General features: G+C 38.9%; 1 long non-coding RNA gene across 3 annotated transcripts; it reads right to left on the bottom strand.

Annotated features, from left to right (window-relative positions):
• Nucleotides 1-2,634: 2,634 nt before the first annotated feature.
• Nucleotides 2,635-27,724, bottom strand: LOC103281518 (uncharacterized). Of its 3 annotated transcripts, XR_010000715.1 has the most exons (9): nt 27,653-27,724; nt 24,954-25,016; nt 23,474-23,524; nt 20,379-20,406; nt 19,057-19,087; nt 18,752-18,809; nt 16,106-16,139; nt 8,697-8,727; nt 2,635-5,463 (listed from the first exon to the last, which is right to left on the bottom strand). It is a non-coding gene; the product is annotated as an uncharacterized LOC103281518 (long non-coding RNA). The 3 variants fall into 3 exon arrangements; XR_010000716.1 differs by lacking the exon at nt 16,106-16,139; XR_010000717.1 differs by lacking the exons at nt 8,697-8,727; nt 16,106-16,139.

Raw genomic sequence — 27,724 nt, 5'->3', positions numbered from 1 at the left:
CATAAACGGGCCGGCAGAACATTGGATAAGCGAATATGTTGGATAATAAGGAGGAATTAAGGAAAAGCCTATTACACATCAAATTAGGTTATGATTTTACAAATTAAGCACCAAAACATCATGTTATACAACAAATTTGACAGAAAAAGTAGTTCAATATGCAGTAATGCTATGTAGTAATTACTGTATTTACGAATTTAGCACCAAAATATCATGATGTATAGAAAACATTGACTACAAAAATGCGTTGGATAATCCAGAATGTTGGATAAGCGAATGTTGGATAAGTGAGACTCTACTGTAATAATAATAATAATAATAATAATCATCATCATCATCATCATAAAAATAATAAAGAGGGTTGGAAGCAACCCCTTGGGCCATTTAGTCCAATGCCCTTCTACCTTTGTGCACTAAAAGCACAAGCAAAGCACCCCTGACAGATGGCCACCCAGCCTCAATGTTAATCATCATCATCATCATTGCTGGGAAAGTGTTCAACTTGTGATTTTGTGATATGAAATTCATATATATATATATATATATATATATATATATATATATACATACATACATACAGTAGCGTCTAACTTATCCAACACTCGCTTAACCAACATTCTGGATTATCCAATGCATTTTTGTAGTCAATGTTTTCAATATATCGTGATATTTTGGTGCTAAATTCATAAATACAGTAATTACTACATAGCATTACTGCATATTGAACTACTTTTTCTGCCAAATTTGTTGTCTAACATGACGTTTTGGTGCTTCATTTGTAAAATCATAACCTAATTTGATGTTTAATAGGCTTTTCCTTAATCCCTCCTTATTATCCAACATATTCGCTTATCCACCATTCTGCCAGCCCGTTTATGTTGGATAAGTGAGACTCTACTGTGTGTGTATATGTGTGTATGTATATATATATATATATATATATATATATATATATATATATAATATACAGTAGAGTCTCACTTATCCAAGCCTCGCTTATCCAAGCCTCTGGATAATCCAAGCCATTTTTGTAGTCAATGTTTTCAATATATCGTGATATTTTGGTGCTAAAGTCGTAAATACAGTAATTACAACATAACATTACTGAGTATTGAACTGCTTTTTCTGTCAAATTTGTTGTATAACATGATGTTTTGGTGTTTAATTTGTAAAATCATAACCTAATTTGATGTTTAATAGGCTTTTCCTTAATCCTGCCTTATTATCCAAGATATTCGCTTATCCAAGCTTCTGCCGGCCCATTTAGCTTGGATAAGTGAGACTCTACTGTATATATATATATATATATATAGTTTGCTGTGTTATACTGTGTCTTTGTGTCAATAATAATAATAATAATAATAATAACAATAAAGAGGGTTGGAAGAGACCCATTGGGCCACTGAGTTCAACCCTCTTCTGCCTTTTTATTTATTTATGTATTTCTACCCCACCCTTCTCACCCCTCAGGAGACTTTGTACACTGAAAGCACTGGCAAAACACCCCTTGATAATTATTAATTAAATAATAATTAAAATACCATTATAAACAAGCAAAGCTTTGGAAGGTACGCACCAGGCGAGGGAGGAGGCGGGAGCCGTCGCCGCCGGGACCGGATAAATGGCTTCAATGGGCCGCATGTGGCCTTAGTTTGGGGACCCCTGCAGTACAGTCTCACTTATCCAACATAAACTGGCTGGCAGAACGTTGGATAAGCGAATATGTTGGATAATAAGGAGGCATTAAGGAAAAGCCTATTAAATATCAAATTAGGTTATGATTTTACAAATTAAGCACCAAAACATCATGTTATACAACAAATTTGACAGAAAAAGTAGTTCAATACGCAGTAATGCTATGTAGTAATTACTGTATTTATGAATTTAGCACCATAAAATCACGATATATTGAAAACATTGACTACAAAAATGCGTTGGATAATCCAGAACGTTGGATAAACGCATGTTGGATAAGTGAGACTCTACTGTATATAACTGTATTTAATCAATCAAAAACTATTTACTACCATTATTTCCATGTACAACTATCTATGGTACCTCTCGCAATTTCCACGCTGATTTCTCTCCATTGTAGTTTCAATGTAGTCATGAATAATGAATAATATAATAATAATATAATAGTAACCATATGATAATATACTACAATAATAATAGAATGATATATATATATATATATATATATATATATATATATATATATATATATATATATATAAAATCTATATATATAAAAGGAGAATGGCATCGCTCCATGGGGCAAAACAACAAAACTAAAGGCCCCCCAACCTCAAAATTTGACAACAGAACCCATCATCCACGTCTCTAGGTTCATACAATAAAACTAGACATCCCCAACCTCCATGGGGCCTAAAAAACCCCAAAAACTGCAATTCTCCCTCAATTACTTTCACTTTCTCCTTCTCTTCCCCTCAATTTACCCCTCAATCATAATAAAAACCAAAACAACAATAACAATAAACAGCTTCACAGGCAAGAAGCCACCAGGCACTGAACATGCGAGGCCATTTAGTGCTAATCAAGCTCACCAATGCCAACATTGGCACTTGCCCTCCAAACAGACAATACAATACAGTCTCACTTATCCAAGCTTCACTTATCTAACATTTATTAATACATAACATTACTCTATCTCATATGTAATAATTAACTCTGATCAAATAAGAAAACAGAACAATAGCAACAGCACTCAGACGACAGGGCAATTCCAGACAGGAAACAATCACACCCAGATAACAACTCCCAAAAAAGGATTCCCTCAACCAGGAAACACCCAGGCCTCGAACCTGCAAGGCCATTCAATGCTAATCAAGGTAACTAATTGCAACATTCATACTTGCTACACTCAGACTATTCATTACTATTCCACCTCCCAACCAACAATTCCACAAAGTAGAAAGCGCCCAGGCTTCCAAGCAGCCAAGACTATTCACTCCTCTTCAACCTGCCCAACCAAGATTTCCCCTACATCAAAAACCCTCACTTTTGGAAGCCATCAGGGCACTCCGTCCCATTCAACCAGTCCAACCAAGGAGGCCCATATATAGAAAGCACCCAGGCTTACAAGCAGCGAGTCTACTCACTGCAATTCCAATTGGCCACAGCAACGCGTGGCAGGGCACAGCTAGTGATTATATATAAATGTAATGTGCATAATTCCCATGGAGTAAACAACAAAACCACTGGACCAAATCACACCGAATTTGGCCACAAAAGACATAGTCATCCAATCAATCTGCATGCGGCAGCGTGTCACCAAAAATGGCTAGGCGTGTCAGTGCTGACACGCGTGTCATAGGTTGGCCATCACTGCATTAATGCTCTGTAGTAATTACTGTATTTACTAATTTAGCACCAAAATATCACGATGTATTGAAAACATTGACTACAAAAATGCATTGGATAATCCAGAATGTTGGATAAGTGAGTGTTGGATAAGTGAGACTCTACTGTATCTCAGTTTCTCAGCCAGGAAACGTGTTTGAAACTCCAGGATTCCATAGATGTACTTTATTTACTCTATTGCAGGGGACTCATAATGGCAATATTCTATGCCGCATATTCCACAACATAAAAGCAATACATCAGTACAATAAACAATATAAATATGAATATCACTAGCTGTGCCCGGCCATGCATTGCTGTGGCGAAGTATGGTGGTATGGGAAATAAAGTATTGAGGAATTGGTAGTAGTTAAGGTAAAGGGTAAAGGTTTTCCCCTGATATTAAGTCCATTATAAATGGGTTATATAGCTGTGTGGAAGGGCCTTGAGTCTACACTGCGATATAATCCAGTTAAAATCAGAAAATCTGTATTTTATAGGCAGTGTGGAAGAGGCCTAAGTGAGGCCTAACTCTGCCTGTCCCCTGGGCTGAGTGGGTTGCTAGGAGACCAAGTGGGTGGAGCTTAGCCTTCTAACAGGCAGCAATTGGATAAAAACAATTATTCCTCTCCCTCTAATTAGGACTTTATTTTTCTTTTTGTTGTATGAACGTAAAGGCATGGATGAGGGATTGTGCTGCCAAGTTTAGTGTTTCTGGGATGTGTAGTTTTGTTGTTTTGTCCTAGGCCGAAATTTCATGACCCTTTTATATATATAGATAAATCTATTAAAACATAATTAAAACATAGTACCCAGTCCTAAGGTCGTCATTTGCGTCCTACATTGAACTGATTCTGTATTGCACTAGCCAAATGCCTGATTGCAAAGCCAGGTCTTCACTTTCTTTCTAAACACCAGGAGGGAAGGGGCCGGTCTGAAATCACTAGGAAGGGAGTTCCATAGCCAAGGGGCCACCACAGAGAAGGCCCTGTTTCTCGTCCCCACCAGTCGTGCTTGTGATGGGGGTGGGACTGAGAGCAGGACCTCCCCTGCAGATCTTAACTCTCTAACAGGTTCTTAGGGAGAGATATGTTTAAACAGGTAAGTTGGACCAGAGTCATTTAGAACTTTATAGACCAAAGCCAGCACTTTGAATAGTGCTCGGTAGCAGACTGGCAGCCAGTGGAGCAGACTGGTAGCCAGTTGCATAAAATCACTCTGACTAAGAGGCCGTGAGTTCGAGGCCAGCCATGTAGTCACTTAACCACCCAACAATTAAAATAAAAAATAGCCCCTGCTTGTTGTTGACCTAAGCAACTGAAAGATACCGTGTTTCCCTGAAAATAAGACAGTGTCTTATATTAATTTTTGCTCCCAAAGATGCGCTAGGTCTTATTTTCAGGGGATGTCTTATGTTTCCAAGAAGAAGAATTCACATTTCTTGTTGAAGAAAAAATGAACATTATATACTGTACAGTAGTTGTCATCACAAACCAGCATAACCAAACAAACTGTGAATCTTATCAAGAACTTCTTGTTACTACTATTATTTCCATGTACAACAATCTATAGTACGTACATTTACAAAATCCTGCATGCCCTGGTGTTCTGTTTGGTGGGCATGCTTCCAAACACAAACTTTGCTAGGTCTTACTCTCGGGGGAGGCCTTATATTTAGCAATTCAGCAAAATCTCTACTAGGTCTTATTTTCTGGAGATGTCTTATTTTCAGGGAAACAGGGTAGTTGCATCTATCAAGTAGGAATTTAGGTACCGCTCTGCAGGGAGGCAAATTTAACTAATTTACGACACCATAAAAAACTCGTCCAGCTCCCGTTTGGAATGAGGAAGTACACAGCCGCCAAGCCCTGGTTCAGGACCTGAACATGTAACTAAGTAATGCGAAAGGAGTCCAGATCTTTCAAAAGATGGATAGCAAAAGGATCCTAGAGAAGGCAAAAAGGGGCATTTATTCCAGACGTTGAAGCTCGGCGATCTAGAGGTCCTAAAGGCACTGTCTTCTTCCAAAGGAGTGATATGGATCTCTCATTTCATGGCTTTGGTTCACTCTCCAGAGGGGTCTGCTCTATAGTCTCTCTTCTGGGAAGAAATGAAAAGGAATAGATAAACATCAAAGATCGAAGAATCCGATCCTTAAATTCCTTTCTCATCTGTGGCACTTGAGGCAGGAGAATTCAGACTTGTTAAGGTTGGCTCTACACTGACATATAAAACAGTTTGAGTATGGTCAGTGTAGACCAGGTATAGGCAAATTTTGGCTCTCCAGGTGTTTTGGACTTCAACTCTCATAATTCCTAACAGCCGGTAGGCTGTTAGGAATTGTGGGAGTTGAAGTCCAAAACACCTGGAGAGCCAAAGTTTGCCCATGCTTGGTGTAGACCCAACTAATGCAGTCCAATTCAATTAAACTTCATTACATGGGTCTATACTGATGGTATAATGTAGTTTCAGTCCCAAAGTAGGTCCACCCAAGAGTAATAGCAACCCCAAAAGTCATAGACCGCTTTCACATTGTAGTTTGGTGAGTCACTAGAACTCTCTGGCTGAAATGTATACATATTTACGCAGCCACACGGAGCCAACTGGGTTAGCTGAAGAGAGAGCAGAATTTGGAGGGAAACCCAGTCAGTGTGTGGTCAGAGAACCACAGAGAAGGTTGATTTTAGTGTGGCCTCTGTTGAAGCTCAGGGAAGGCTGATCCTAAGTTAGGGGATCAAGGATAAAATAAGTTTGGTGACTTACTTTAAGGTAGTCTGTAATTGGAGGAATTGCAGTTAAGACTGATTCTCAGTTGGAGAATCAGGGTGGCTCAAAGGTTGGATTTGAGGCAGTTTAAAATAAGTTTGGTGACTTATTTTAAGGTAACCTGTTTCCAGATAAGGAACAGATAGTCTGTGACTGAAATTCACAGGGCAACTGCAGGTTTAGGCAGTAGAGAAAGAAGTGACATTTTAGGAAGTTTGAAACGCCTCAATATAACTTTGCAACTGTTCAGTAACGTGCCTCAAACAAGAAGAAAAGTCATTGTAATCATCAAGCTTGTGCCTAAATAAATGTTATTGTTCCTTCAAACATCTTAGTCTCTGTCATATATACACACATTAAGAATAAACAAGAAGAAGAAAGAAAAACAAAAGTCTCCTCTCTAGGTAGCTAGTGGCTACGTATTCCTATAGTGGTGGCAAGAGTTGATAATCCCCTTAACATCTGGTGGCCGCATCATAAACATTTTTACCTCTGGTGGCAGCGTTTAAATAAAACATCTTTAATAACTGGTGGCATCTTTACAATTGGTGGCAGCGGTGGGATTTCAAAAGGATTCCCCCCTTTCTGAGTTCTTTACACACCTGGAGAGCCAAAGTTTGCCCATGCCTGGTGTAGACCCATATAATGCAGTCCAACTCAATTAAACTTCATTACACGGGTCTATAGTGACGGTATAATATAGTTTCAGTCCCAAAGTAGGTTCACCCAAGAGTAATAGCAACCCCAAAAGTCATAGACCGCTTTCACATTGTAGTTTGGTGGGTCACTAGAACTCTCTGGCTGAGATATATACATATTTACGCAGCCACACATCCCAAGATCCCATGGGATCATAAGGTACATCTGCACTGCAAAATTAATGCAGTTTGACATCACTTGAACGGCCCTGGCACAATGCTATGGAATACTTTGATTTGTAGTTTGGTGAGGCGCCAGAACTCCTTGGCAGAGAGAGAAAAGGTCTTTGCGATTCTACAATTCCCACGTTTGCATAGCAAACCCTTCCTGGGATCTTTTTTAAAATGTAAAGTTTGTTCCACAGAAGCTTGCTTTTGCCTTCCTCTAAGGCTGAGAGAGTGTGACGTGGCCCACGATGGGTTTCCATTGGCCGAACACGGATTCGAATCCTGTACTCCAGATTCGTTGCCAAATTGTCACACCACAAAAGCACAATGTCCTTCCCTGACATTCCTCTTTTTTTTTAAATGTAAAGTTTGTTCAGCAGAAGCTTGCTTTTGCCTTCCTCTAAGGCTGAGAGAGTGTGACGTGGCCCACGATGGGTTGCCATTGGCCGAACAGGGATTCGAATCCTGCTCTCCAGATTCGTAGCCAAATTGTCACACCACAAAAGCACAAGACTTTATGGCAGAGCTTTCCAAATCATAGAATTATAGAGTTGGAAGAGACTACGTGGACCATTTAGTCCAAACCCCTGCCAGGCAGGAAAAGCACCATCAAAGCACCCCCGACAGATGGCCATCTAGCCTCTGTTTATTTATTTACAACATTTATACCCCGCCTCTGTTTAAAAGCCTCCAAAGAAGAAACTTCCACTGGACTCTGAGGCAGAGAGTTCCACTGCTGACCAGCTCTTCTTACAGTCAGGAAGTTCTTCCTAATGTTCAGGTGGAATCTCCTTTCCTGTCATTTGGACCTATGGATCCATTGAGTCCTAGTCACTTAACCAATAACCACCTAACACTAGTTCACATTTTACTAGTTTGTTTGCAAGATCATGGGGGGACCTTGTGTTGTCGAAGGCTTTCTTGGCCGGAATCATAGGGTTGTTGTGTGTTTTCCGGGCTGTATGGCCATGTTTATTTATTTATTATGTATTCACAACATTTATATTCCGCCCTTCTCACACCGAAGGGGACTCACATTACACATACAGGCAAACATTAAATGCCTTTTAACATAGAACAAAGACAGACAAACATAGGATTCGAGCGGGCCTCGAACTCATGACCTCCTGGTCAGAGTGATTCATTGCAGTGATTCATTGCAGCTGCTCTCCAGCCTACGCCACAGCCCGAGCCCATGGGGTTGTTATGTGTTTTCCGGACTGTATGGCCATGTTCCAGAAGTATATACCTCACAACCTCTGAGGATGCCTGCCATAGATGTGGGCAAAACGTCAGGAGAGAATACTTCTGGAACATGGCCATACAGCCCGGAAAACACATAACAACCCCATGGAGGGACCTTGTTGAAATGAAGATATGCCACATCCACAGCATTCTCTGCATCTACCAAGCTTGTAACTGTATTGTTTGTAGGCATGTCGCACAAACGGAGTCTACATGAAATAGGCAGTAAATCATATATTTTTAAAAACAGAAAGGAAAGATATGTTGTGTCCCTGTATTTTTCATTATTACAATTTACGTATGTGTATTTTTTATACGAGGTTAATTTTCACCTCTGTTTTGTTAGCAACACTAAATATGTCCTGGAACAATGCAGGTCTTCAAAGTGTGTCACTAACATGGAAAGTCCTGCTATATAGGATGCAGAGAAGAGCAAATTATATGGCAGGTGCTTACCTTTTGCCCTCTCCTTGGCAGGTACAGGCACCTGTAAGCAAACAGCCAGAGAGGACAGAAGTCAGAAAGTATACCTTTTGCTTTATTTTTGCTGTATTCTTCCAATACCATCATCCAGAAATGTCACTTTGCACATATATGTGTGCAAAGGCACATGCCCTGTGCTTTTGGACATGAAAACATGGCCACAATATATCAGAATATCACCAAGATGGCAAAAGTTGTTCATAGGTAAGAACACAGAAACTGGGAGAGACTACAGCAGTATGCTATTGCCTTAGTCTCCTGGAAAGGGCAAAGATTCATTTTAGATCCCATCTGGAGCCAAGATACCAATTGAATGAATACATCAATATTTATTAATATGAAATATACCGTATATGCTCGAAGATAAGCCGAGTTTTTCAGCCCTTATTTATGAGCCAGAAAAAGCCTCCCCCGGCTTATATTCGGGTCAAGGTCAAGCCAGCAGCGGAGCCTGGAGGCCACAGTATGTTTTCTTTTCCAAAACCTCCCTCCTCTGCTTCTCCTCCCAGGCTGGTTATCTTTTTTTTTGAGAGAGAGAGAGAGAGACAGAGACAAGAAGCCAATGTTTTCAAAAGCAAAGGGAGAATGTGAGAGAAACCCTTGCAAGCCAGATTGCATGGGTAGAAGGGGAAGGAAAAAAGATATTCTTGCAAATTTGCACGATTCATTACTATTATTATTATTAATACTACTACTACTACTATTATTGCAAGAACATTTGAGTCCAAAGGGAGGGAAAAGAGAGCAACAGAAGGTGTGTATTTCTTTTTATTCCTAAGGAAACAAAAATGAGGTGGGTTTTTTTGGGAGAGGGAGAGAAGTTTTAAAAAGTCTTTTCTGGCTACTTTTAGAGTTTGAAAAAGGGAGAAAGAAAAGAGGTGGGAAAGGGCAGGAGAAAAGAGGACAAAGTTGTTTTTAGGGGGCTTTGCTTGCATTTCTTCCTTGGGTAAATGCATGCCCCGAAGCTTCTAAATATTTATATTTATATACATTAATGTACCTGTATATCTGTTCCTATATGTATACATTAATTTTATATATGAATTTTATATGAATTTTACCCTCACATGTTTGCAAGTGCAGAGGGAAAATGTGGGTGTGTTTGCGCGCACACACACAATATCTAGATAGATATAAACATTGATAAATAGGGCTTACAAATATTGTAAATGCACATAGAGAGAGGATTTGCAAAGGTTTCAGGGGGAAATACACATGTGAAATTAGTATAGTAGAGTCTCACTTATCCAACACTCGCTTATCCAACGTTCTGGATTATCCAACGCATTTTTGTAGTCAATGTTTTCAACACATTGTGATATTTTGGTGCTAAATTTGTAAATACAGTAATTACTACATAGCATTACTGCGTATTGAACTGCTTTTTCTGACAAATTTGTTATATAACATGATGTTTTGGTACTTAATTTGTAAAATCATAACCTAATTTAATGTTTAATTGGCTTTTCCTTAATCTCTCCTTATTATCCAACATATTCGCTTATCCAACGTACTGCTGGCCCATTTACGTTGGATAAGCGAGACTCTACTGTATATATAATGATAGATCTATATCTAGCTCTGCATTGTTTGCCTGTTACTATGAAGCTGGCCTGAGTCCCCAGGGGGAGATAGATAGGGCAGGGGACAAACGATGCTGTTGATGATGATGATGACTATTATTATAAAGTTATTGTTGCTTTTCCACTTACAGAGTTAGTTTACTGTTTTTCTTTGAAATACAGTAAATATTCAAAACATTTAACCCACTGATGCCTCAATTAATGTAATTTTATTGGTATCTATTTTTATTTTTGAAATTTACCAGTAGCTGCTGCGTTTCCCACCCTCGGCTTATACTCGAGTCAATAAGTTTTCCCAGTTTTTTGTGGTAAAATTAGGTGCCTCGGCTTATATTCGGGTCGGCTTATACTCGAGTATATACGGTATACCTTTAACAGGACAAAGGTGTGCATTTAATGAATAAATACTCTACCCTCCCCTTTCTCATTCAAGCATTCTGCAGGTGCATCTGCGGGTCTCCAGATATTTTCGCCTTCGCTGGTAAACTGGCTGGGATTTCTGAAAGGTGTAGGCCAAAACACCTGGGGACCCACAGATTGAGAACCACTGATCTAATGTATCTGGAAACCACTGTAATTGTCATGGCTCACTGCTATGGAATCTTGAAAGTTGTTTTAGCCTTCTCTACCTTGCCAAACTACAACTCCCAGAACTCTATAGTATTGAACCCTAAGTGGTATCAAGCTGCATTCATTCTGCAATGTAGATATGTCCTCCGAATTAATGGAGTGCAAATGAATTCAGGTTGTAGTAGTGGAAGCAAATGGGGAATAAGAGTGAGAGGAGAAGGAAACTGGGACATTTTAAGAGCAGCTGAAAAAACGGGACAGCAGTGGATTAATGAGGACTATATCTATATAGAACCTTTTACATGTTTACAATCCCACCACATATGCATGTAGGTTCCAATTTCCTGGCACCCTCGCCAGCATTTTTCATTATTATTCTTATTCATAATATTTAACCTTCTTGGTGTTAAATAACACTTCCAAATTAGTTTATAATAATTTTCTTTTATTCTAATTGACATGTTTTTAATTGTCTTGTAATCCTGGCAATTTCTAGGGAAGCCGTGTTATTACTGGATTTGTGGATGTATTTTTTTCTCCAGGCTTTTGTCTTGGCAAATTCTTTGGTTGGTTTCAGTGCTGGAAAAGCATTGGTTTTAAGGACTTGGATGTTTAGGTTGGCCTTTGGTGGTACAGTCACTGGATGACCAGCCTCAGTCAGTATTATAATTCTATCCTGAATTTTATTAGGTCCCTTTTATTTGGGTATTTTATTCTGATGATGCTATTTTTATATTGCTGCTGCAGTTCCCCCATCTATGAAGTCGACTGAATTGTACTTGGTGGTTGACTGATATTATTACTGTTGTTTTAACTCTTGTTTTAGTAAGTAAGTAAGTAAGTAAAAGTTTATTTGTATACCGCCCTCTTTCCCGAAAGGGACTCAGGGCGGTTTCCAATATAAAATCAGCATAAAACATTGTACAATAAAACACTATAAAACGCTATAAGAATTAAAAACAAAAACAAAACATAACAATTGACTAAAACAATCACATAAGCAGAAGGAATATAATCACTCAAATAACATGAATCTGCAAAGAAAGAGGAAAAAAGGACCACTGGGATGGAGGAGAGGATGGCCTCGTATGCTTCTCGTATGCTTCTGCGAAGGTGTTTAAAGATTTAAAGATGGGCTCAAAGCCAACCTTAAAAACTGTGGCATAGACACTGAGAACTGGGAAGCCCTGGCCCTTGAGCGCTCTAATTGGAGGTCAGCTGTGACCAGCAGTGCTGCGGAGTTTGAAGAGGCACGAACGGAGGGCTTAAGGGAGAAACGTGCCAAGAGGAAGGAGCGTCAAGCTAACCCCGACCGGGACCGCCTTCCACCTGGAAACCGATGTCCTCACTGCGGGAGAATATGCGGGTCAAGAATCGGTCTCTTCAGTCACCTAAGAACACACGCCCAAGATACCAAGGTTGGAAGACCATCGTCCTCGAACGACGAGGGATCGCCTAAACTAAAAAAAACTGGATGGCCTGGAGGGACCACTAGAGCTAAAATACAATGCTATTTTATTGCCTTATTGTGTTTTATCTTTTGTATATTGTGCAATGTATTTACACTGTTGTTTTTGTAAATTATACTGATCGGGTTTTGCCCCATGTGAGGCGCCCCGAGTCCCCGCGGGGAGATGGTGGCGGGGTATAAATAAAGTTATTATTATTATTATTATTATTATTATTATTATTATTATTATTATTATTATTATTATATCTCTGCCAAATCAGAGCCGTTAAATGGTGTGGTGCTTACTGGGATATTCAAAATCTACAGACAAGATGCTTGTTGTTTTTGCTCATGTCGCTAGGCAGCTTTCCTTTGACTCCAGGGAGTTTTTACAGACACATATGTCTCCTTCTCTCTCCGTGTCTGCACTCAGCACATGTTAACCCATGCATAAAGAAAGGAAGATCTTCAAGTCGCATGCAACTTCCCTTCCTCCCCTGAAGGCCTGTTTACGGAAGCCGTGTCAGTTTGCATTAAATCCCCCAAACCAGGTCTTTTGGGGAGAAAACATTTTAGAACATTACTGTTGAATTGTTTTAGAAATTAGGCTATAAGATTTTTCAGGCGTTGGTTCACTTTCCCTTCTCTTGTGAAGAAATACCATTGAAACAAAAGGAACTCTGTGCATGCTCTTGGAAATCATGGATCAGGTTTGCTCTGAGACAGTTAAAAGATTTCCCCCATTTCTTAACAATTCTGCTCTTGCCACAATATCTATCTATATATATATATACAGTAGAGTCTCGCTTTTCCAACGTTCTGGATTATCCAACGCATTTTTGTAGTCAAAGTTTTCAATATATCATGATATTTTGGTGCTAAATTCGTAAATACAGTAATTACTACATAGTATTACTGCGTATTGAACTACTTTTTCTGCCAAATTTGTTGTATAACATGATGTTTTGGTGCTTCATTTGTAAAATCATAACCTAATTTGATGTTTAATAGGCTTTTCCTTAATGCCTCCTTATTATCCAACATATTCACTTATCCAACATTCTGCCAGCCCGTTTATGTTGGATAAGTGAGACTCTACTGTATATATATAAAAAGAGTGATGGCATCAGGGCAGCGGACAAAACAACAAAACTACAGGCCCTCCAACTTCGAAATTTGACAACACAACCCATCATTCATGGCTCTAGGTTATACAACAAAAAGAAAAGAAAAATAAAGTCCTAATTACAGGGAGAGGAATAATAGTTTTTATCCAATTGCTGCCAGTTACAAGGCTAAGCTCCGCCCACTTGGTCTCCTAGCAACCTACTCAGCCCAGGGGACAGGCACTGTTAGGCCTCTTCCACAGATTATCAGATTTTAACTGGATTATACGGCAGTGTAGACTCAAGGCCCTTCCACACAGCTATATAACCCATTTAGAATCCTATATTATCTGATTGAACTGTATTATCTTGACTCCACACTGCCATACAATCCGGGCCAGCTAACACCTCCCAACAAAAAAATCACTCAGGGAGGAAACAGCCAGACTTTATAGCTGCAAGGCCATTACATGCTAATCATTTTCCCTAATTGCAGCATTCATACTTCCCTCCAACAGACAAAAAACCCAGAAATATTGTATATTCACAACCTTTGGGAAATAATATCCTGATTGCACAGCGTGTTAAAGCGCTGAGCTGACCAAAAGGCCACAGGTTTGAATTGGGGGAGCAGAGAGAGACCCCACTGTTAGCCCCAGCTTCTGGCAACCCAGAAGTTCGAAAACATGCAAATGAGAGTAGATGAATAGGTACTGCTCCGGCGAGAAGGTAATGGCACTCCATGCATTCATACCACATGACCTTGGAGGAGTCTACGGACAATGCCAGCTCTTTGGCTTAGAAATGGAGACCCCCAGAGTCAGACACAACTAGACTTAATGTCAGGGGGAAACCTTTACCCTTTACCTTAACTACCACCAATTCCACAATACTTTATTTCCCATACCACCATACTTCGCCACAGCAACACGTGGCCGGGCACAGCTAGTACACATAATAAAAATGAAAATATATGTGTGGCTGGGGTGTCTACTTACACAGACAGGCTCCCACTTCCACAAACAGCTATAGCTCCCAATACACAGGAGACACAAATGGCTCTCCTTCCAATGACATTGCAGATTATAGTGAGCACCATGAACATGTCCAAGAGCCCTGCCAATGTCCTCCTCAAACACCATCCTGCCCAACACTTAAGTGAAGGCTTTCATTCGGGGACAATTTCATCCTAGATTTTATGTTTTTCCTCCACCATAGACATCCCAGTGTTTCTTACTCTCTCCATTGGTGTGGAATTTGCATGACTCCGCCCACTGCCTTTCCCATAACCCTTTCCTATTCTTTTCTATGTCACAGCAAACAGAGGAATTGAACAGCAATTGAACATACTAGAGAGGTTTGGGGAGATATCACCATGATTTATAGGAGTTGTAGGAATCGGGATGTATAGTTCATTTGAAAGATAAGAGCATTCTGAACTTCACCAAAGATGGAATTGGAAATAACTTGGCACACAAAACCCCCATGATCAGCAAAAAATACTGGAAGTCTTTGGGGGAAATTCACTTTGATTGGGGGGAGTTGTAGTTCACCTACATCCAGACAGCACTGTGAACCCAAACACTGATGGATCTGGGCACACATTCTATATATATAAATGAGTGATGGCATCACGGCGGCCCACAAAACAACAAAACTACAGGCCCCCCAACCTCGGAATTTGACAACACAACCCATCATCCATGCCTCTAGGTTGATACAACAAAAAGAAAAGAAAAATAAAGTCCTACTTAGAGGGAGAGCAATAATTGTTTTTATCCAATTGCTGCCACTTAGAAGGCTAAGCTCCGCCCACTTGGTCTCCTAGCAACCCACTCAGCCCAGTGTTAAAAAAAGAATAAAAAATAAAATAAATACAAATAATACAATAAAAATAATTAAAAACACTAAAAAATTGATACAATAAAATACTATAACAAAATAACTAAAAATAATACAACAAAATAATAAAATATAATAAATAAAAAAGATAAGTTACAATAAAATTAATTAAAAAAATACAAATAACGTCAAATAAAAATTCCACAACAACTTTTAACCAATACCACCACCACTTTGCCGCAGCAACGCGTGGCTGGGCACAGCTAGTACCTTATATGCCAAAATTTGATTACTGAAGGGGTTGGGGGAACTGACCTTCCTTTCTGGGAGTTGTAGTTCATCCATAACCAGAAAAACTGTGACCTTCACCAATGATGGATCTGGTCCAAACTTGGTACACAGATCCCCATGACTAACTCAACCTACTGGAGGGGTTTGAGGGGAATGACTCACCATAGTGGGAGTTGTAGTTCACCCTGCAGCCAGAGAGCATATTAAACCCCACTGATGATGCATTTAGAGCAAACTTGCCCAACATAACAAACTTTAAGTACTGATGGAGTTTTTCATGATGTGGATTGTAGTTCACCCACAACCTTATGCATTTTGTGCAATTTTTAAAAAAAGACTTTTTCAAATAACCTGGGCAACGCAGGGTACACAAGCTAGTTTAAAATAAAATCCCTATCCACTATGACATGGTTATTTGGGATAATAATTTCAAAACAGATTGAAAATAGTAAGAATACAAATAGCAAATGGCATCATGGACAATTCTCCCTATGTTTTGCATTCATGTGGTTGCAAGCCAAAGGATATGGGGTGACTTACACAGCTGTTCTTCCAGAACGTAAATATCATCTTGCTGGAAGGAAGAGAGAGAGAAAGATGTTTTTCGGGTAATTATAGACACTGGCATTTCCTAAACACCTTGGCAGATAAGGAGCCCATCTGGAGGAATGGGCTTATTTCGGTTAGAATGGGTGCCATGCCATTTCTTCATGTTTTCTCACCCAAATGCCTTCAAATCCATTTTTGTACAAAAGTCGCTTTAAAAAGGCAGCATAGTTGGCTTTCCTGGCGGGTCTTTTCATTGCCAGATTGAAAACTAGGGAAAACCGAGTCTGTTGTTGTTCACTGTGCCCCTGGTGGCACAGTGTGTTAAAGCTCTGAGCTGCTGAACTTGCGGACCAAAAGGTCCCAGGTTCAAATCCTGGGAGCGGAATGAGCACCTGCTGTTAGCCCCAGCTCCTGCCAACCTAGCAGTTTGAAAACATGCCAATGTGAGTAGATCAATAGGTACCGCTCCGGCGGGAAGGTAAGGGTGCTCCATGCAGTCATGCCGGCCACATAACCTTGGAGGTGTCTACGGACAACGCCGGCTCTTCGGTTTAGAAATGGAGATTAGCACCAACCCCAGAGTCGATCACGACTGGGAAACCTTTACATTTGCCTCTTTGCCTTTTTGCACAGTAAGAAATGCCTGCTGCAGCACCATTACTTCTGCTGCAGCACCATTGAAAATACAGGAGCCTTTTCATAGAACCCTAGAGTTGGAAGAGACACCGAAGACCATTTGGTCCAACCACATTTTGCAAGGCAGGAAGACACCATCCAAGCCCTCCTGACATATGGCCTTCCAGTCTCTACTGAATTATAGACTGCTGAATCACAGAATCCTTGAGCTGGAAGAGACCCCAAGGGCCATCTAGTCCAACCTCCTTCTGTGAGGTAGGAAGACACCATCCAAGACCTCCCGACAGATGGTCATCCAGCTTCTGCTTAAAATCCCCGAGACATGGGCCCTCCAAGGCAAGGTGTTCTACCAACACATATCTCTTACCAACAGGAAGTTTTTTTCTGAAGTTTGAGTGGAATCAGTTGTCCTGGCGTTTGAAGCCATTATTCCATCACCCCTCATGGAAACGGGCTTGCCCCTTCCTCAATGTGACATCCCTCTCAAGATTTAAACATGGCTCTCACGTCCCTCTTTGCTTTCTCTAATCCAAGCTAAACCCCCCTTTATCTCCTTAAGCCACTCCCCAGAGGGCTTGGCTTCCAAATCCTGGACTATTTTCATCATCCTTCTCTGGACATGTTCGAACTTGTCCATCTCCTTCTTGAATGGCTTTCCCCAGAATTGGACAGTTTTATTCCAGGCGACTGAAGCAAAACAGAGTGGCTTCTATCTGCCAACCCTAGTCCAGTCGTATCCTTGCCTAGAGTGCCTCCAAATACTTTTATTGCCTCTTTTCTCTCCAGTGTTGTGTTACAATTTATAAATCTTTTAAAAAAAAATAACTTCAAGGATACTATTACTGTGAGTTTTTTCTCTCTTTCAAAATCTCTCTAGAACTGACACTAGAGGATTTAGAGTGCATCTACACTGTAGAATTAATACAGTGTCACACCACTTGGACTGCCATGGCTCAAGACTACGGCATGGTGGCAATTGTAGTTTTACAAGATCCCTAGCCTTCAACTCTCAGGTCGCATCTACGCTGCCGTATAAAATTGAGATTGTTTTATTTGAACTGGATTAAATGGCAGTGTAGACTAAGGCCCCTTCTACATGGCTATATAATTTATTTATTATTTATTTATTTTCTACATTTATATAATAATAATAATAATAATAATAATAATAACAACAACAACAACAACAACAACAACAACAACAACAACAACTTTATTCTTATACCCCGCCCCATCTCCCCGGAGGGACTCGGAGCGGTTTACATGGGGCCATGGCAAGACACAACAGCACAAAATCAGATAAAAACAATAAACAAATCACCCAAGAATAAAACACCAACATGGATAAAAAACAGTCATAAAAGGTCAATATACAAAATAATGTTAAAATCATGATTTGGATCAAAAGATCTGGGCCAAGGTGCAGAAAAAATGTCCCGAAGGGGACTCAGAGCGGCTTACAAATTAAATTTACATATAATATTATATTATTAGCATAGTACAATACTGGTAATAAATTAGTATATTGTACAGTATCAATATATTGTAATATTATTAGTAATATTACATGTAAAATATAATATATAATTAATATTATTATATCGTATTACAATATAATATTATTAATATTATATGTATATATAATATGTTATAATTATTATATATTATTGTAAATATATTGTATATATCTGTTTTGAACTGGATTATATAGTCCACACTGCTGTATAATCCAGTTCGAAGCAGATAATCTGGATTTTATATGACAGTGTAGAAGGGACCTCATAGTTCACAGCAGATAATGTGGATTGTCTGCTTTGATAACCTAGATTATATGGCAGTGTAGATCCAGCCTCAGGATTCCACAGAAATGAACTATAGCAGTTTAAAGTGGTATCCAACTGCATTAATTCTACAGTGTAGATGCACCCCAAAACTTGCTGCCACCACTGGAGAAGAGATATTGCTGGACTTCTTTCATCCCAAAAGGAAAGGGAAACTCACCAGAGATTCTTGAAGCTCCTTCAGTTGATGGACTTTCTTCTTGATTTTGTCGTTGTCCCTAGAAATGCGAAAGATGGAGACTGTCATGACAGAGTTGTTCAATTCTGCTGCTTCCAAAGAATTTACATTAGGATTGACTTGTCCATAGTCACCACACTGTAGAATTAATACAGTTTGATACCACTTTAACTGCCACCACTCAATGCTATGGAACCCCAAGATTAGCAGCTTGTGGAGCTCCTATTAAATCCCTTTTAACATTATCGGATAAGCTAACACATCGACTTTTTTATAAAGCCAGTTACCTAAGTAAGATTTCTTCTGTTGACTTGAAGACTGTTGAGAAAGACAAGAGAGAAAGAAAATCATTATTCTTTAGGGAGGAAAAAAACAAAACAGGTGGTTGTTGAATGGAGCTTTCACCTTGTGCTGCTTTGGGTTATAATGCCAGCCAGGTAGCAAAACATGTTAATATTTTTTTTAAATGTATCTTTGTTATTTTAATTTTTTATTCAGTATGTTTTATTTATTAGCTGCCTTGAGTCCCTAGAAGGAGAAAGATGGAGCAGAAATAAAGTAATAATAATAATAATAATAATAATAATAATAATAATAATAGAATTATAGAATCATAGCCTTCGGTGGCATAGTGGGATAAACCACTGAGCTGCTCAACTTGCTGGCCGAAAGGCCGGCGGTTCAAATCTAGGGAGCGGGGTGAGCTCCTGCTGTTAGCCTCAGCTTCTGTCAATGTAGCAGTTACTTTTAATAAATAATAAATAAATAATCCCAGCATCATATTATTATTATTATTATTATTATTATTATTATTATGCCACTGTTTTTTCTCTTAGGAGCCCCCAGTGGCGTAGTGGATTAAACTGAGCTGCTGAACTTGCTGATCAAAAGGTTGGCGGTTTGAATCCGGGGAGTGGGGTGAGCTCCCACTGTTAGCCTCTGCTTCTGCCAAACTAACAGTTTGAAATCATGCAAATGTGAGTCAATCAATAGGTACTGCTTCGGTGGGAAGGTAGTGGCACTCCATGCAGTCATGCCGGCCACATGACCTTGGAGGCGTCTACGGACAACGCCAGCTTTTTGCCTTAGAAATGGAAATGAGCACCACCTCCCAGAGTCAGACACGACTGGACTTAATGTTAGGGGGAAACCTTTACCTTTACCTTTTACAATAATAGAATCATAGAGCTGAAAGAAACCTTGTGGGTCATCCAGTCCAACCTCATTCTGCCAAGAAGCAGGAAAATTGCATTCAAAGCACCCATGACAGATGGCCATCCAGCCTCTGTTTAAAAGCCTCCAAAGAAGGAGCCTCCACCACACACTGGGGCAGGGAGTTCCACTGCTGAACAGCTCTCACAGTTAAGAAGTTCTTCCTAGTGTTCAGGAATAATAAGACAACTAGTTGTGATCAGTAGTAGCAATGGGATTGTTGACATGAAATATGAGATTTTTAGGACAGGTTTAAATCTAGTATGGGTTTGAGCATCCCTTATTTGGAGTGTTTGGAATTTGGGATTCCCCCCCCCCCCCCCAGTTTGGGAGGGATCTGAGTAGTATAACCAGTCCAAGCTAAACTAGTAATCTTCCCAGTAACCACGTTTCCCACCTTCGTTTTCTTCCTTCAGCCTTGAATTCTGTGGAGATCAACAGAAGATGGAACCAGATTAGACCATGAAGCAATGTTTGCTTATCTTTGCTACCTTTCTTTGGGCTGAGATGCTGCAACCAGTTGAAGAACATCCATTATAGAATAGAGATTCTTGGTCTAAAGTTGCATGGCTTCATTTATTCGGGAAGCATTTCATCATGAAGTCCATCTACACCAGGGGTCCTCAAACCTTTAAAGCAGAGGGCCGGTCCACAATCCTTCAGACGGTGGTGGGGCCGAATTATCATTTGGAAAAAAAAACCCAACAAATTCCTATGCACACTGCACATGTCTTATTTGTAGTGCAAAACAACAACAACAATGAAAGAACAATACAATATTTAAAAATGAAAACAATTGTAACCAACATAAACCTATCAGGATTTCAATGGGAAGTGTGGGCCTGCTTCTGGCCAATGAGATAGTCAAGTTAATTAGGATTGTTGTTGTTGTTGTGTGCCTTCAAGTCATTTCAGACTTTGGGCGAGCCTAAGTCTAAAATTATTTATTTATTCATTTACTACATTTATTTATTACATTTATATCCCGTCCTTCTCACCCCGAAGGGGACTCAGAGCAGCTGTATGTACATACAATATATTATATTATTAGCATAGCACAACATTAGCATTATATATTACTATATTGAACCACTATACTGTAATATTATATGTAATATATATCATATAATTAATATTATTATATGGTATTATTAGTATGAGATTTGTAGGAGCCTCTGGTGGCCAAGGGGATAAAAGCCTTGTGACTTGAAGGTTGGGTAGCTGACCTGAAAGCTGCCAGGTTCAAATCCCACCCGGGGAGAGCGTGGATGAGCTCCCTCTATCAGCTCCAGCTCCATGCGGGGACATGAGAGAAGCCTCCCACAAGGATGGTAAAACATCAAAAACATCCGGGCATCCCCTGGGCAACGTCCTTGCAGATGGCCAATTCTCTCACTCCAGAAGCAACTCCGGTTGCTCCTGACACGAAAAAAAGTATTATATTGTATAACATTATAATATTATTATCAATATTATATGTATATACAATATATTATATTATTTAAAATGATATAAAAATATTATATTATAAAACTGAGGGTGGGGGCCAGGTAAATGACCTTGGAGGGCCTCATCCGGCCCCCGGGCCTTAGTTTGGGGACCCCTGATCTACACTGTAGAATTAATGCAGTTTGACACCATTTTAGCTGCCATGATTCACTGTGATGTTGGGATTTGTAGTTCGGTGGCGCACCAACACATTTTGGCAGAGAAGGCTAAGGGCCTTGTGAAACGACAAATCCCAGAATTCCATGGCACTGAACCATGGCCATTAAAGTGGTGTCAGACTGTATTAATTCTATGCTGTAGATGAGTCTTTGGTTACATCGGACAAGATTGAGATTTTGCAAGATATAAACAAGCATGTTCCTTTGTTAGTCTATTATTTTGAGTACTGTAAGGCTTGTCAATGCTTATCTCCATAGAAGAATAGCAGTAGTCTTGAGGTAATTTCCTATCTTTAGGTAATGCAATTGATGAAGGTATATTGGAAAAATATAATACTTGTATTGGAAACTATATATTGAATGTAATCATATTAGAAGTGGGAATAGAAAATATATATACTGTATACTCAAGTATAAGCCTAGTTTTTCAGCCCTTTTTTTTAAGACCGAAAAAGCCCCCCTCGGCTTATACGCGGGTGGGGGTCCTGGTTGGCTTATATTTGGGTCAGCTTATACTCAAGAATATATGGTACATTTATTATTTTTCTCTATTATTATTGGTATTATTACATTATTATTTTTCTCTATTATTGTTGCTACTATTACATGTATTTACTCTATTTTTTATTATTATTATTATTAATACATTTATTATTTTACTCTGATCTTATTAATATTATTGCATTTATTATTTTACTCTATTTATTATTACATGTATTATTTTACTCTATTATTATTAAAAAGATGCATAAGCTCATTTACATTGAAGAAGATGAGAATGATTTGATCAGAGTTGGACAGTCTTATCTTAAATTTGAGCTTTATGTAAATATTCAAAAACATTTAACCTACTGATGCCTCAATTAATGTAATTTTATTGGTATCTATTTTTATTTCTGAAATTTCCCACCCTCAGCTTATACTGGAGTCAATGTTTTCCCAGTTTTTTTGTGGTAAAATTAGGTGCCTCGGCATATATTCAGATCTGCTTATACTCGAGTATATACGGTAATCACAAGCAGAATGTGTGCATATAGCCCAAAATACACTCTGCCTAGCAAATAACCGTCTCCTCGTAGCAGAGACCAGAGTTCACCCAAAGTGGCAGAGACATCTGTCAAGTGTCAACTAGAATAGATAGGCTCCATACTAATGGACAAAAGACAAATTAAGGCTTTTGGGATGTCAAAATAAGCTTAAAGTAACCTTGCGCCATGTAGGAGTGCTAATGACTCCCTAAAAGCTAAGATAGGGGAAAATTCCTCAATTAATGGGACCCCAGGAAGCCTAGATAAGAATTCCTTAGATAAGGCGTAATGGAGGGTCAGAGGTCTTGAAAATAGCCTATATTTTAGGAAAATGCAAAAGTAGCTTTTAGTAAAGTGGAAAGTAAGACTTTTTTTTTACACTAATTGGTGATGGATAATGCCTATATGACATAGGTAGATGAAGGAAAGAATGGTATAAAAAGGCCTGTGTTTCTTTGTTCTGTACCCTTGCTTTCCTGATTACAGGAGAGGGTCCTTCCTATGCTTATTCTCTCTGGCCACTGAGAATAAACATTTTTTGTCTCATTACCTCAAACCTTTGTCTGCCATTTCACAATCAATTGCAATCCAGATAACTATGGAGAAATATATGTATGTAAATATACATATATCTGGTGTGGAACATGTTCCACTGAAATTTCCCTTGGAATTTTTTTTAAATTTAAGATAACTAATTAAACATTTAATTTCATTAAAGGGTGAGCATAAAAGTCTTTGGTCACAAACGATCAGATTTTTACCTTGATTACTTGTATTTGAGGCTGGCTGAGACTTACCATTTGACGCAAATTTGTATTCGCCTTCTGAAGCGATCTGACCTTCTCCATCTGAAGGGAAGAAAATGTTTAGATGTCTGGAGAAAACACCAGGATCATGTGCTTGGTAGGAGCTGTTCACCAGCATTTTTCCTTTGAAAATTCATCCAAACATTAACAATTTTCAAGTTATTCTATGAACACTCAGATATTTGTCGGATGCTGATATAACTACAGTAGTGTCTCACTTATCCAACACTCACTTATCCAAGGTTCTGGATTATCCAACACATTTTTGGAGTCAATGTTTTCAATGCATTGTGATATTTTGGTGCTAAATTCGTAAATACATTAATTATTACATAGCATTAATGTGTAATGAACTACTTTTTCTGTCAAATTTGTTGTATAACATGATGTTTTGTTGCTTAATTTGTAAAATCATAACCTATTTTGATGTTTAGTAGGCTTTTTCTTAATCTCTCCTTATTATCCAACATATTTGCTTATCCAACGTTCTGCCGGCCTGTTTATGTTGGATAAGTGAGATTCTACTTTGCCTTAATATCCTATTGTTGTGATGGTTGGATTTAATAGTTGGGTTTTTAAAAACAGGTTGCATGTACAGTAGAGTCTCACTTATCCAAGCTAAACGGGCCAGCAGAAGCTTGGATAAGCGAATATCTTGGATAATAAGGAGGGATTAAGGAAAAGCCTATTAAACATCAAATTAGGTTATGATTTTACAAATTAAGCACCAAAACATCATGTTATACAACAAATTCGACAGAAAAAGTAGTTCAATACTCAGTAATGTCGTGTAGTAATTACTGTATTTACGAATTTAGTACCAAAATATCGTGATGTATTGAAAACATTGACTACAAAAATGTGTTGGATAATCCAGAACGTTGGATAAGCGAGTGTTGGATAAGTGAGACTCTACTGTAATACAATCACAATATAAAAAAGATAAAACAGTAATACAATATATCAATTTAAACAACAATACAGGATAAAAAAATTACATTTAAAACACATAAATGGTAAGACCGTAATAAATACAAGATAGATTATTAAAAACCCTCTGGGTTTTTCACAATATATCACGATGTATTGTAAACATTGACTACAAAAATGTGTTGGATAATCCAGAACGTTGGATAAGCGAGTGTTGGATAAGTAAGACTCTACTGTACTTGGATTTAGTCCATGCGTAGCAGAATGGTGTTGGATAGAATAGTCCTTGGAGTCTCTTCCAAATCTATGATTGTGGGATTCTGACCAAAATACCCACTGATTTGTCACAGATGGTGGCATCTGAACCACCGAGCTGGTGAATTCTTTCCAGGTTTCATCCAGATTTAAGTCAGTTCTTTGTATTGCTAAATCCTGTTCCTGGACACATTCAGCACCTTAGGGGATTCTTTAAAAGGAAGACTATGTCTTGAACATATTAGGTGCTCACTTAGGTTGGATCTCGACGCTCAAAGGCACTCACCAGATTTTGATTCCGTTGTTCCAGCGAATGCAGCCGTCGCTCTCGTTCTGCCATGTTGGGCAGCTACACATACATAGAAAGGGTTATGAGGTCAATGCTGTGACTTTCCCCCACTTCTGTCCCATATCCATAACATCTAACTGCCTCAATTTGGTCAGGAAGAGCCCTATTCATCCCCTGCCATCCCACTTTTCCAGCTGTCTTTGGCTCCTTCTACACTGCCATATAAAATCCAGATTATCTGCTTTGAACTGGATTATATGGCGGTGTAGACTCATACCATCCAGTTCAAAGCAGAGAATGTGAATTTTCTACTTTGATCATCTGGATTATACAGCAGTGTAGAAGGGGCCTTTAAAACATCGTAGTTTCTCCCACTGTCCTCAGGTTTCTTCGATTGATTTTTTAAAAATTGTGTCAGAAGAGACTTGAGAGAATTGGACCATCTATAGAGAAATTGCCCAGATGTGTTACCATCTTGCTGGGAGGCTTCTCTCATGTCCCCGCAAGCTAGAGCTGACAGGTGGGAGCTCACTCTATCTCGCAGATTCGAACCAGCAACCTTCAGGTCAGCAAGCCAACCTTCAGGTCAGCAGTTCAGCTGGCACAAGGGTTTAACCCATTGCGCCACCGTGGCTCCCAAATAACAGGTTATGAACTGGATTACATGAGTCCTCATTGCCAGATAACCTGAGATAAACAGATAATCTGGGATCAGATCCTGGGATATAAGGGCAGTGTAGAAGCGGCCTAAGATCGCAAACTACAAATTAAAAGTGTACATGCATTTCATTTATTCCTTTACTTTTATTTTTATCCAGGCCCAAGGTGACTGGCATGTAAATAAGAATATGTAAGTATGTGTGTTTGTGTCAGAAGTGAACCAAGGATACAAGATGTAATGTATTTGAAAACATGAAATTTTAAAAAATCCAGAACAACAACAATTTGGCATTATAACTTTGATGGATGCAAATTGAGTTCAAAGTGCTCTCAAGCCCCATCTACGCTACTTTATAAAATCCAGATTTTCTGCTTTGAATTGAGTTATATGGCAGTTTAGACATAGGCTGGATCTATACTGTCATATAATCCATATTATCAAATCAAATAATCCAGAATATTTGACAGTGTAGACTCATATAATAATGGATAGATCTACACTGCCCTATATTCCAGGATCTGGTTCTGGATTATCTGCTTTGAACTGGATTATATGAATCTACACTGCCAGATGATCCATTTCAAAGCAGATAATCTGGATTTTATATGGTGGTGTAGAAGAGGCCAAATGCCTCTTCTACACTGCCATTTAATCCAGATTATCAAAGCAGATAAAGCACATTCTCTGCTTTGAACTAGGGCTGGATCTACACTGTCCTATATTCCAGGATCTGATCAGGCAATGTAGATTCATATAATCCAATTCAAAGCAGATAATCTGGAATCAGATCCTGGGATATAGGACAGTGTAGATCCAGCCATTATTATATGAGTCTGCATTGTCATATAATCCAGTTCAAAGCAGATAATCTGGATTTTATATGGCAGTGTAGATGGTGTCTCATACAATCCAGTCCAAAACAGATAATCTGTTTTGATCATCTGGATTATATGGAAGTGTAGATCCAGCCATTGCCATATAATCCAGTTAAAAGCAGATAATCTGGATCTGCTGTAGGGCTGTAGGGGCCGCAGTAGGTTTCCCAGGCTGAGCAGGAATTCGAATCTCGGTCTTTCAAAGTTCTCCTCCATCACTCTATGCAATTTATAACACCAGCCAACAATGTACTGTATATACTCGAGTATAAGCCTAGTTTTTCATCCCTTTTTTTAAAACTGAAAAAGCCCCCCTCAGCTTATACTCGGGTGAGGGTCCTGGTTGGCTTATATTGGGGTCAGCTTATACTCAAGAATATATGGTACATTTATTATTTTTCTCTATTATTATTGGTATTATTACATTTATTATTTTTCTCTATTATTGTTGCTAGTATTACATTTATTTTACTCTATTTTTTATTATTATTATTAATACATTTATTATTTCACTCTGATCTTATTATTATTATTGCATTTATTATTTTACTCTATTTATTACTGAGCTGGAGACCGAAAGGTCCCAGGTTCAAACCCCAGAAGCAGCATGAGCACCCGCTGTTAGCTCCAGCTTCTGCCAACCTAGCAGTTCGAAAACATGCCAATGTGAGTAGATCAATAGGTACCGCTCCAGCGGGAAGGTAATGGCGCTCCATGCAGTCATGCTGGCCACATGACCTTGAAGGTGTCTACGGACAACACCGGCTCTTCGGCTTAGAAATGGAGATGAGCACCAACCCCCAGAGTCAGACATGACGGGACTTAACTTCAGGGGAAACCTTTACCTTTTATTATTATATGTATTATTTTACTCTATTATTATTAAAAGGATACATAAGCACATTTACATTGAAGAAGATGAGAATAATGATTTAATCATAGTTGGACAATCTTATCTTAAATTAGAGCTTTATGTAAATATTCAAAAACATTTAACCTACCAATGCCTCAATTAATGTAATTTTATTGGTATCTATTTTTATTTCTGAAATTTCCCACCCTCGGCTTATACTGGAGTCAATGTTTTCCCAGTTTTTTGTGGTAAAATTAGGTGCCTCGGCTTATATCCGGGTCGGCTTATACTCGAATATATATGGTACCTCATTAAATTGCTGTTGTTGCTTCTGTTGCCTCCAATCCACTCTGGGGTCACTCAGCATCAGGTGTGTCCC

This window comes from Anolis carolinensis, unplaced genomic scaffold (genome assembly GCF_035594765.1).
Source record: "Anolis carolinensis isolate JA03-04 unplaced genomic scaffold, rAnoCar3.1.pri scaffold_10, whole genome shotgun sequence".
Taxonomy (NCBI): domain Eukaryota; kingdom Metazoa; phylum Chordata; class Lepidosauria; order Squamata; family Dactyloidae; genus Anolis; species Anolis carolinensis.
Note: the sequence above shows the minus strand (reverse complement) of the source record. Positions and strands in the feature narration are given on the sequence as shown.